General features: G+C 45.0%; 1 protein-coding gene across 1 annotated transcript in view; it reads left to right on the top strand.

The window, feature by feature from the left end:
- Positions 1 to 13,498, top strand: part of LOC141112913 (uncharacterized) — a 139,495-nt gene that overhangs the window by 66,950 nt on the left and 59,047 nt on the right. The window lies entirely within an intron of this gene.

The following is a 13,498-nucleotide window of genomic DNA, read 5'->3' as shown; positions in this document are numbered from 1 at the left end:
TACTATCCCTACAGAAATACCTTTGTTCAGCAAAAGAAAAAAAGGGGGATCACAATTGATAAACTGTTAAAAAATTGTAATATATATATATATTCACTTGTAGAGGAGAACCGCACTCTGCTTACAGTTTAGTGCCAGCAATCAGGTCTTCCCACCGACCTTCTATCCATTGAAGCACATCTGAAGGTTTCATTCCAATCATTCATTTAAATACAGGTTTAGTGAAGTACTTCACATATGGAATCAATATGGCTAATTAGTTCAAATCGCATACCATTTAACATCTATATATGCATATGTTTATCTATAACATGCCATTAAAGCAAGGATAAGCAGCAGGTGTCAAATCTCTCAATCTCCTCACTCCCATTTTAATATGTTCAGAATACCTATAAAGATGCAGGGAAATGGTACATTCATGAGTAAAACAAAAAGATATCCCCATCATAAAGTTATTTTATCTGGCTACTTTTAAATGCTTATTCCAACAATTAAACAAATAAATAAAGATCCAAATCAACGTTTAAGCCATATGGAGCAATAGTATTTAAAAAATGTATCCAGTATACTTTTCTTTTTCTTAGAATCAATTCACGGTTGCCCCCTCTCCTATTTTTCTCAAATAGAGAGAATTTTAAGGAAAAAAACTTTTAGGAGGGAAGTTTAAGGAAAAAAAACTTACATTAAAATGCCCATCAATGCAGCCTCATCAGTGTTCATCTGCAGCCTTGTTAGTGTCATTGCAGCCTTTTCAGTGTCAGTGCAGCCTTGCCCCAGTGTCCATTGCAGCCTTGTCAGTGCAGCTTTGCCCCAGTGCAGTCTTGTCAGTGCAGCTTTGCCCCAGTGCAGTCTTGTCAGTGCAGCTTTGCCCCAGTGCAGTCTTGTCAGTGCAGCTTTGCCCCAGTGCAGTCTTGTCAGTGCAGCTTTGACCCAGTGCAGCCTTGTCAGTGCAGCTTTGCCTCAGTGCAGCCTTGTCAGTGCAGCTTTGCCCCAGTGCAGCCTTGTCAGTGCAGCTTTGCCCCAGTGCAGCCTTGTCAGTGCAGCTTTGCCCCAGTGCAGCCTTGCCCCCAGTGTCAATGCTTGCCGCCGCCGCCGACATATACATAGCTTCATGTAGTTTTAAATATGGCGCCACGGAGTTCAGAGGGACTCGGCGGAGCTGAACGATTGATACACATAGTCGAGTGTATCCGGCTCTTTCCGGCGCCGCTCACAGTCCCGCCCAGTCCTGCCCTATGATGGACATAACACAGGTCCAATGGCGGGACTGGGCGTGACTGTGAGCGGCGCCGGAAAGAGCCGAATACACTCGACTATGTGTATCTCAGCTCCGAGCAGTCACTGTGATTTCGGCGGCGCTCATTCAGCTCCGCCGAGTCCCTCCGAACTCCGCGGCGCCACATTTAAAACAACGCGCTATGTGAATGTCGCCGATAGATCACAATTAGCGGGGATCGGCGTATAACACGCCCCCACTATTTTCCCCTGATTTTTTTCCCCGAAACAGAATAATAAATCAATCTGTAAACAGGAATATGGGAACATGAATATAACCGCACAACCTGTGCGTACTATTGCTCTAGAATATACATATATAAGGCCCTCTGAAAGCTAAAAATAAACATAAAAAAAAAATATATTGAATAAAAATGGATGAATAAAAACGGATGCATATATATGTGTATGTGTAGGAGGGAAGAAAAAAGGGGGGGTTGAAATGAGGGGGGGAAGGGGGGGGTGGTTTGGGGGGATACCTTATACCATCACACTATTTTATGTATCTTGGGGTCTTCGTTGAGACCTCTGGGAGCGAGACTACCGAGGGTGAAAATCCAGTAGGCCTCGTGCTTACATAGTCTCTGGTGTTTCCTCCCTGAGTCTAACTCACCCCCAATTGACTCAATTCCAAATACCCTCATACCTGCAGGATTTCCTTGGTGGGCTTCTAAAAAATGGTGGGGAACTGGATATTTATCCCTTAAATTAATGATGCCACACTTATGCTCTCCTATTCTGACCCTCATAGGGCGCTGAGTGCGGCCGACATAGAGACGGCCACAGGGGCAAACAATGCTATAGACTATATACTCAGTCCCGCAGTTCATGAACTGTTTGAGTTTGTGGACCCTTCCATCTCTCCCTTCAATGGTTTTCTTTCTGTGCCACATGTACATACATGTGCCACAGTTTTTAACGCCGCACTTGTAGCTCCCTTTCTGATCAAATATTGTGGTCCAAAGGCTAGTGGGTCTATTGGTAGTATTATTTACCCTACTAGGTGCAACAAGGCTCCTAAGGTCACGTGGTTTACAGAACACAATATTAGGATGGTCTGGAAGTGTGTCACCTAGCACGGGGTCGTGTTTAAGGATGTTCCAATTTCTCTTTAGGATGTTCTGGATCTCAAAGGCCTTGTTCGTATACTGGGTGGAGAATCTAAACTGTTGGGTATCAGGTGTGGTATGGCGTAGGGGACCAATGGTGTCATCTGATAGATTATTATAGAGAACCAGATATTTATTAAAAGCCGTCTCAATATGGCTTGCATCATAATCTTTTTCTCTAAATTTCTGTATAAGAAGCTTACTCTGTTCTAAGTAGTCTTCTTTTTTCGAACATGTATGCCTCAGGCGACAAAATTGACCATAGGGGACGTTTTGTATCCACCCTGGGTGGTGATTGCTTTTGGCATATAGGTACGAATTACCTCCACTAGGTTTAAAGTGGGTTCTAGAACAGATGTCACCATCGGGATCTCCCTGAAGTTCTAGATCTAAAAAAACTAAACACTTGCTGTCTATAACATGTGTAAATTCTATGGCAAAGGAGTTGTTCTTACAATACTCGAAAAAGTTATTAAGATCATCATCTGACCCATCCCATATGATCAAAATATCGTCAATATATCTGGCGTACAGCACCAGTTTGGCCCCAAAAGGATTGTTTTTCAATATATAAGTGTTCTCCCAGAGGCCTATGAAAATATTGGCATATCTGTCAGCTCTGCAGGTGCAGGCTCAGAGGTGGTTGACGCCACGCCAGCTTCAGGCAGGAATGGTGGTTTGCGACAATAGCACCAACCTCCTCTCTGCCCTCTGACGGGGACACTTCACCCATGTTCCCTGTTTGGCTCACATCCTTAATTTGGTGGTGCAGCGGTTCTTGTGCAGCTACCCGGGCTTACAGGATCTCCTGAGGCAGGCCAGGAAAGTCTGTGGGCATTTCCGACAGTCATATAATGCCAGTGCTCGACTGGCTGACCTCCAAAAGGAATACAACCTGTCCAAGAACTGCCTAATCTGTCACATGCCCACCAAATGGAACTCAACATTGGCCATGCTGCAGCAGCTGCACACGCAGCAGAGGGCCATCAATGAGTACCTGTGCGACTATGGCACCAGGACAGGGTCAGGGGAGCCTGGCTTTTTTTTGCCATGCCAGTGGCTCATGATCAAGGATGCATGCACTGTCCTGTCACCATTTGAGGAGGCCACGAGGATGGTGAGCAGTGACAGTGCATGCATCAGTGATACTGTCCCTCTTGTCTACCTGTTGGAGCACATGCTGTGTGTAATAATGGACAGGGCACTTGAGGCAGAATAGAGGGAGGAAGAGGAGGACTTCCCTACCTCTCAAGGCCCCCTTTATCCAAACAGTGTTCCTATGGGCCTGCCGATCACACAGGAAGAGGAGGAGAAGGATTGTGTCAGCATGGAGGTGGAGCCTAGCACTCAGCATCAGCAGAAGTCTTCAAGGGATCGTTTACAGTAACCAGAAACCCATGGACTTGTACGTGGCTGGGAGGAGGTGGCTGCGGATCAGGTCGTCCTTAGTGACCTAGAGGACTCTGGCCTGAATGCCTCAGCAAACCTATGCTGCATGGCCTCCCTGATCCTGCAAAGCCTGCGAAAGGACCCTCGAATTTGTGGTATCAAGGAGAGGGATCACTACTGGCTGGCAACCCTCCTTGATCCACGTTACAAGGGTAAGGTTGCGGAACTTATCCAGCCATTGCAGAGGGAGCAGAGTATGAAACATCTTCGGGAGAACTTGCAGAAAGGTTTGTGCAAAGCGTTTCCAGAGCCTAGGAAGTTACAAATTTCTGGTCCTGGACAACGTGTTGCTGAGGCTTTGGTCAGTCACAGAAGTAGCGGTGGAGAAGGTGGCCGTCTGACAGATGCATTCAGACAATTTTTTAGTCTGCAGCCCCAAGGTCTGATCGGTTCCAGCAACCATCGCCGGCATCTGATTTACATGGTGCTGCAATACCTAGGGGCAAGATCAGACTTGGAGACCTTTCCAACCGAAAATCCTCTGGGTTACTGGGTCTTGAGGATGGATCACTGGCCAGAGATTGCACAGTATGTAATTGAGGTACTGGCCTGTCCTACATCCAGCGTTCTTTCAGAACGCACATTCAGTGCTGCTGGAGGCTTTGTAACCGATCACAGAGTGCGCCTGTCCACCGACTCGGTTGTTCGGCTTACCTTCATAAAAATGAATCAGTCTTGGATCACCAGCTACCAACCGACTAATTTTTTTATGAATGTGAGATCCCTTGAAGACTGCCTATGCTGCCTATGCTGATGCTGAGTGACTATCCTGTTATGCTGAGTGGCTATCCTATTCCTCCTCAATGTTCTTGTTGATAGCTTGTAAAAACATTTTTGGTTCTGGGCACCACCACCAGTGCCTAAAGCCCAGTTTTTCTGCCCCTGTTCAACAGGGGCGTGTAATTACAATTTTTGCTGTAATATTTTGCAGCAGGACTTGTTCCTGCACTCAACTAGAGTATCTGTGAGGGGTTGCAGTGTTGTGGCACCAGCACCAGTGCCTAAAGCCCAGTTTTTCTGCCCCTGTTCAACAGGGGCGTGTAATTACAATTTTTGCTGTAATATTTTGCAGCAGGACTTGTTCCTGCGCTCAACTAGAGTATCTGTGAGGGGTTGCAGTGTTGTGGGACCAGCACCAGTGCCTAAAGCCCAATTTTTCTGCCCCTGTTTAACAGGGGCATGTAATTACAGTTTTTGCTGTAATATTTTGCAGCAGGGCTTGTTCCTGCGCTCAACTAGAGTATCTGTGAGGGGTTGCAGTGTTGTGGCACCACCGCCAGTGCCTAAAGCCCAATTTTTCTGCCCCTGTTCAACAGGAGCGTGTAATTACAATTTTTGCTGTAATGTTTTGCAGCAGGGCTTCTTCCTGCGCTCAACTAGAGTATCTGTGAGGGGTTGCAGTGTTGTGGCACCACCTCCAGTGCCTAAGGCCCAATTTTTCTGCCCCTGTTTACAGGAGTGTGTAATTACAATTCTTGATATAATATTTCACAGCAGGGCCCGTTCCAGTGCCCACCAAGAATAACTGTGAGGGCTTACAGTGTTCTAGTACCACCAACACCCAAGGCGCAAATTTCTGTATATAGGGCAGGCCCCTACTTTCAAACATCCAACTTACAAACAACTCCTACTTACAAACGGAAGGAGACAACAAGAAGTGAGAGGAAATCTACCCCTAGGAAGGGAAATTCTCTCCTGTAAGAGTTAATATGGGAAAAAGGTGTCTCCTCCATTGATGCTTTATCACCAATCCTTGTTTCCCTAAAAAACCCAAATTTTCAAATTCCAATTGTCATTGGGACAGAAAGTGAGGTGAAATCTTCTGAATAGGGGTACAGACAGCAAAACAAATGTTACAGGGGTGATAACCCTTCCCTATGTTTTCCAAAAAGCTTAACAATAGATTTTTTGGCTGGAGCTATACTTTCAAAATGTACCTGTTCCAAATTACAAACAGACTTAACTTAAGAACAAACCTACAATCCCTGTCTTTCTTGGGACTGCCTGTATACTGCTGTTTAGAGTATATAGGTCCTGGGGGCCCCACGCTTTTTCTTTTTATAATTTGGGTGCGGGGTTCCCCTTAATATCCATACAAGACCCAAAGGGCCTGGTAATGGGCTGGGGGGTTACCCATGCCTTTTTTCTCAATAATTTTCATCCATATTGCCGGAACCCGACATTACAGTACATTACAGCCGCAAGCAGTTTTAATTGACTTTTATTCCTTTAGAAATGTCATTTTGCTCTCGGACTGTTCTAAACATGGGAAACACGCGCCACTTTACAGACATACTATAGACACCCCCCAGGTACGAAATTTAAAGGAATATTTCACTTTTATTTTTTCACTTTAAGCATCATTAACCACTTACCAACCGGCCCATAGCCGAATGACCGCTACAGGGCAGTCGGATAACTCTGGGAGGGCGTACAGTGACGTCCTCCCAGAATCCCGCTCTCACGCTCCCCCTGGGGCACGCATCCAAGAACATCCGTTGACCCAGCACATCACGGATCCTGGTAAATGACGCAGCGATCCCATGTAAACAAACCATGACGCCGGTTCCTCTCTCCCCTCTGTGTACTAATCGGTACAGTGTGAGAGGAGAGGGGGAGAGATCGGATGGCAGCAGCGCTGTGGGCTGGATGTGTAGTGCCCACAGCGCTGCTCTGTGACAATTGCAGTCACATCCATGCTGAGCCATCCCTCCATGCTCAGCAATACCCTGCAATACTCTGCAATGCTCTTCAATACTCTGCAATACTCTGCAATACCCTGCAATACTCTGCAATACCCTGCAATACCCTGCAATACTCTGCAATACCCTGCAATACCCTGCAATACTCTGCAATATCCTGAAATACTCTGCAGTACTCTGCAATACTCTGCAATACTCTGCAATACCCTGCAATACCCTGCAATACTCTGCAATATCCTGCAATACTCTGCAATGCTCTGCAATACTCTGCAATACTCTGCAATACCCTGCAATACTCTGCAATACCCCGCAATACCCTGCAATACCCTGCAATACCCCGCAATACTCTGCAATGATCTGCAATACTCTGCAATACCCTGCAATACCCTGCAATACTCTGCAATACCCTGCAATACCCCGCAATACCCTGCAATACCCTGCAATACCCTGCAATACCCTGCAATACCTCGCAATACCCTGCAATACCCCGCAATACCCTGCAATACTCTGCAATTCCCCCGAAATACCCTGCAATATTCTGCAATACCCCACAATACCCCACAATACCCTGCAATACTCTGCAATACCCATCCATACTCTGCCATACTCTGTCATACTCTGCCATACCCAGCTATACTCTGCCATACCCAGCCATACTCTGCAATACCCAGCCATACTATGCAATACCCAGCCATACTATGCAATACTCGGTGATACCCAGCCATACCCAGTCATACCCTGCCATACTCAGCCATACCCAGCCATGCTCAGCCATGCTCAGCCATACTCAGCCATACTCAGCCATACTCTGCCATACTCTGCCATACTCTGCCATGCTCAGCCATACTCGGCTGTACTCGGCCTCTGTATGTGGGCAGGCTGTGGAAGTCTCACGCATGTGGTATCGCCATACTCAGGAGGAGTAGGAGAATCTATTTTGGGGTGTCATTTTTGGTATGTGTACATGCTATGTGTTAGAAATATTGTATAAATGGACAACTTTGTGTTAAAAAAAATGTGTTTTAAACATTTCCTGCCCGCCGGCCGTCATATGACGTCCTTGACTTTGTCCAGGGATATCTGAATGATGGGTGCAGCTACAGGCATCATTCAGATATCATCTTTTTTAGCCAGCAATATCCTACACCATAAGAATGATCATAGTGGCTGTTCCACTGCTTGATCGTTCTTACGGGAGGCCAGAGGGGATATCCCCCTTCCCGTCGCCCTCTGGTGCTTCTACCGACTCACTGCTACGATGGAAGCCAAGATCGTTTTAATTTTTTTTTTATTTCAGGCTTCCCAGCCTAGTGGTGAGATGTGGGGTCTTATTGACCCCATATCTCACTGTAAAGAGGACCTGTCATGCCATATTCCTATTACAGGGGATGTTTACATTCTTTGTAATAGGAATAAAAGTGTGCAAAAAATTATTTTTTTGGAAAAAAGTGTCAAACTAAAATAAATAAAGTAAAATGAAAAAAAAAATAAAAAAATTTAAACCGCCCTTGTCCCCGTATGCTCGCACGCAGAAGCGAACGCATACGTAAGTCCCGCCCACATATGAAAATGGTGTTCAAACCACACATGTGAGGTATTGCTGCGAACGTTAGAGCGAGAGCAATAATTTTGGCCCTAGACCTCCTCTGTAACTCGAAACATGTAACCAATAAAAAATTTTAAAGCGTTGCCTATGGGGATTGTTAAGTAGCGAAGTTTGGCGCCATTCCACGAGCGTGTGCATTTTTGAAGAGTGACATGTTAGGTATCTATTTACTCTGCGTAACTTCATCTTTCACTTTATGCAAAAACATTGGGCTAACTTTTTTTTTTTTAAGCATTCCAAAAATTGCTGCGCAAATACCGTGAAATACCTTGGAATGTCTTCTTTCCAAAAAGGGGTCATTTGGGAGGTATTTGTACTTTTCTGGCATGTTAGGGTCTCAAGAAATTAGATAGGCCGTCAGTACTTCAGGTGTGATCAATTTTCTGATATTGGCACCATAGCTTTTGGACTCTATAATTTTCACAAAGACCAAATAATATACACCAATGTGTACTTATTTTTACCAAAGATATGTAGCAGTATAAATTTTGGCCAAAATTTATGAAGGAAAATTACTAATTTGCTAAATTTTATAACAGAAACAAAGAAAAATAAATTTTTTTACCGAATTTTCAGTCTTTTTTCTTTTATAGTGCAAAAAATAAAAAGCCCAACGGTGATTAAATACGAACAAAAGAAAGCTCTATTTGTGTGAAAAAAGGACAAAAAATTCATATGGGTACAGTGTCGTATGACTGAGTAATTGTCATTCAAAACGTGAGAGCACCAAAAGCTGAAAATTGGTCTGGTTAAGAAGGGATTTTAAATGCCCAGTGGTCAAGTGGTTAAAATCACTGCTCCCGAAAAAATGGCGGTTTTTAAAACTTTTTTTTGCATTGATTCATGTCTCCTGGGGCAGGACCCGGGTCCCCAAACACTTTTTAGGACAATAACTTGCATATTAGCCTTTAAAATTTGCACTTTTGATTTCTCACTTTAGAGTCCCATAGACTTTAACGGTGTTTGAATGTTCGCGCAAACTTTCGGTCCCCTACACGTGTTCTGGATATGAACCGAACCAGGGGGTGTTCGGCTCATCCCTAATACTCACACATAGGGGGTTATTTAATAAAGGGAAATCCACTGTGCACTTCCAAGTGCACTGCAAGTGTACCTGGAAGTGCAATCGCTGTAGATCTGAGGAGGACATGCAAGGAAAATAAAAAACAGCATTTTTGCTTGTACATGATTGGATGATAAAATCAGCAGAGCTTCCCCTCATTTCAGATCTTCCCCTCAGTTCTACAGCGACTGTGCTTCCAAGTGCACTTGTAGTGCAGAGTGCATTAGCCTTTAGTAAATCAACCCCATTGTGTACTGTGAAAAAAAAATGTAAACTTACATTTAAAGCGTTTGTTAACCCAAAAATATATATATATATATATATATATATATATATATATATATATTTTTTTTTTTTTGGGTTAACAAACGCTTTAAATGTAAGTTTACATTTTTTTTTCACAGTACACAATGGGGTTGATTTACTAAAGGCAAATGCACTCTGCACTACAAGTGGGCAGCAAGTGGGCAGCATTTAGTATGGGTGATGGTGGATATGACCTCAGAAGGGCATGATATACAAATGAATGCTGCCTTTATTTACATATCAATGCTGCTGGCCACCACTATTTACTTATGAATGCCACAACTATTTACATATGATTGCCAGTTATTTACATGTAAAGAGACTGCAGGTAAGTCATCTGTACACAACAATAGGGCAGAGCTGGGCAGAATTAGTAGCAGCACTTCACACTGAGATTTTGGGACACAGCACAGGACTAAAACTTCAAGGGACAAGGGAATTTAAACCAGGATAGTTGGCAAGTATAAGGCAGCTGCTTTGGGCTCCACAACAATGACAGGGCCCAGGGCAGCTGTCCTTTTTGCCCTGCCTTAAAGACGGCCCTGTCCCCGTGGGTTGGGTTGCCTCACTTCTGTGGTGGGTAGAGGTGGAGTCTCATCCCATTTCCTCTCTCTGCTACCTTAATATGTGAAGCGAGGGGGGCGTGGCCTAGCAAGCGAACGAGATGGCAGCACATTAGCGGAGCTCCGTGAACAGACACAGCCGACAGCACTTTACCCCGCTTACCTGGGTCGGGAGATGGGCAAACTGACTCACCAGACCTCTCACCCCAAAACACGCCGAACTCCAGCTTCTTCCTCGTCCAGAAGCATCTCGGAGCTACTGAAAGCCAAACCCGCGGACCGAGGCAGCGTGGCGGGACACAAGATGGCGTGCTCTCAGCAGGAGGAAGATGATTTTAGCGAGGAGTCACAATCTGCTCTGGAGGACACAGGTAGGAGTGGGACAAACAAACCCCTCACCTACGCCGACATGTCTGGCTTTGCAGAAGACATCAAAGCAACATTCTCAGCAGCCATTACAGACTTAAAGTCTAATCTGCTAGTGCTGTCTGACAAGATGGAGGCAGTGGAAGTGCAGGGAAAGCACAGAGACAGAGAACTAATCAGATTAGACAAGATCGCAGATACACATGTTTCCCACTTCATTGAAATGAACCGGCACATAGAGGACCTCGATAACCGAGGAAGGAGAAACAACATCAGGGTGAGAGGGATCCCTGAGTCTGTAGATAATGTTTAGATAATTCCTGCCCTGAAACGAGTATTTAACAGACTCTTGGAAAGACAGGAGGACTCAGACATAGAATTTGTCAGAGCACACAGAGCACTCAGAGCTAGAGGCCCAGACACTGCTCCTCCAAGAGACATAATATGCTGTCTGCAGAGTTTCCCTCTTAAGGAGGATATCATGAGGAAAGCAAGGAGGAATGATCACATCATTTTTAATGGGGCGAACATAATGTTATATCAGGACCTCTCACAGATTACACTGAAAAACCACAGGGCTCTGCGACCCTTCCTGGATAAACTAAGGGAAAGAGTTATAAGATACACATGGCGCTTCCCCTTTGCCCTTGTAATCACAGTCTCAGGAAAACAATTTGTGCTACGCACGCCAGATGACCTCCCTGATTTTTGTGCAGCCCTGGATTTGGATCTAATTGAGCTACCTGAATGGTACCAGGAGTTTACTCTACCCCCTCACACCAGAAGCCCGCCCAGCTCTCCTTTATCTACCCCTGATAAACAATTAACCAAGAAAATTAAACATGGAAAGGGAGGAGGAACAATAAGGGGGACCCCTGCATCACGTTCCACGCCATCCAGGTTTCACAAACTTGACTGATCCAGCACCCTTCCTACCAGAACCCTCCCTAATATTCTCCCGCACTAAGGAGTGAGCAATATGTTAAATAACTACTATCGGCCAATTTCTCATAGGCATGGACATAATAATACAATAAGACTCGCGTAATCCATTTCAGTTAAAGCGGTTGTAAAGGTAATTTTTTTTTTTAAAAAAATAACAAACATGTTATACTTACCTTCACTGTGCAGCTCGTTCTGCACAGAGTGGCCCCGAACCTAGTCTTCTGGGGTCCCTCGGCGGCTGTTTCAGCTCCTCCCCGCAAGCATTCACCACCTTAATGCGAGCTCCCTCGCATGGTGGTGAGTGCTTGCGGGCGCGCTCCCGTGATACAGCCGGCGGCTATAGCCGCTCGCTGTATCACTCGGCCCCGCCCCCCGGTGCGCCGCGTCATCGGATGTGATTGACAGCAGCGCGAGCCAATGGCTGTGCTGCTTTCAATCCATCCACTGCAGCCAATCAGCGACCAGACTGAGCTGCAGCGAAGATGACAAGAACGAGCAGCGAAGATTCGAGGCGTCAGGTAAGCAAAACGGGGGGGCTGGGGGCGGCGGTACTTTCAAAAGTTTTTTCACCTTAATGCATAGAATGCATTAAGGTGAAAAAATTTTTACCTTTACAACCCCTTTAACGGCTAAAGCAAACATAACCGAGTTGAGGTTTTAACATTGGGTTGATCTTAGTACATTGCAGTTAAGGCCTGGAAGTGGTTCCCTACCTAAGGCATCTTGAGAAGATGTGCTCTGAAACAGAATTACTAAGATGATATACAGATATTTGTGTTCCGTGATAGCTATTCATAGACTTTAGAATATAAATCAATCGCTTTGGACTACAATAGACCACAGGCCGGTCAAGTTGATCTGTTTATTCCTAATTACCGAAACCCAGATAATGACTCCTGGATGCTGATAGTAACCTAATACACGAGTCACTAGCTGCTACAGACAATGAACTATATTCATAAGAGAACTAAAAGGAAGGGGTTCTGGAACAGGAAGCTCTCTCTGGACCCAAACTCAAATGTTGCCTTAAAGAGGCTGTGTCGTTCTTTTTCTCCTTTCTACCTGACTTAACAGTTACCTAGTTTAATACAAGTTTTTCAAACTCTCTGACGCTGGCTTCCCACGTACCCACAAAAGTGTACCTGAGCCGAGATTCTAGACTCCGGTGCACTACTTAATTACTTTAGCGCAGTGTGTTAATTGACTAAATTATATATAATTACTCTATTAGGAAGTGAACTCACCTCTGTTGTTTTCTTTTTTATCTAATAACTCTCCTTCCTTCTCCCTTTCTCTCTCTGTACCCCTCCCCCCCACCACCCAACCAACCAATAATGTACTACGGTAGAGATTGGTCGTTAACAAGCACCTAAGAATCTATTACAGGACACACCTGTTGAATTCAACCACCCAACTACACTGATGGCCTACTCAGCACTGGGGAAGTCCCCCAGAGTGATCTCGCTTAACATAAGAGGACTCAATATCTCAGAGAAAAGGACATCACTCCTTCGGGAACTGAAGAAGGGTAAGCCACACTTTGTTTTCCTCCAGGAGACCCATTTTAAAACAGGTCATATTCCAAAACTCACCAATACCTACTTTAGGGAGGCCTATCACGCGACAAATGACGCAGCTAAAACGAAGGGAGTTTCGACCCTGGTGAGTAGAGATGCCCCATTTACCCTCAGAGATAGTCTAATGGACCCTTAGGGGCAGATACATCTTTCTCAAAGGCACATATTACGACAGACCCATCACGTTAGCAAACGTATACTTCCCTAATTCAGGACAGGTTACCTTTTGCCAAAAAATAGTGCGAGAACTGACAGGGTTTACATCAGGGCTACTCATACTGGGAGGGGACTTTAATGTGCCACTAAATCCAGCAGTCGACTCCTTTTTGGGGAAATCCTACATTAAATATAGCGCTCTTAAAAGAATTAAAACCCTCCTCAACTCCCTACAGTTAATAGATTCCTGGAGGTATCTCCACCCAGACACTAGAGACTTCTCACATAATTCAGCTCCACATAATAGACACTCACGTATAGACCTACCGTTCATCACTCAAAGAGACTTACCAAACGTGACGGATGCCCAAATAGGTGTTC

Source organism: Aquarana catesbeiana, linkage group LG11 (assembly GCF_042186555.1).
Source record: "Aquarana catesbeiana isolate 2022-GZ linkage group LG11, ASM4218655v1, whole genome shotgun sequence".
NCBI classification, from domain to species: domain Eukaryota; kingdom Metazoa; phylum Chordata; class Amphibia; order Anura; family Ranidae; genus Aquarana; species Aquarana catesbeiana.
This window is presented reverse-complemented; position numbering and strand designations above follow the sequence as displayed.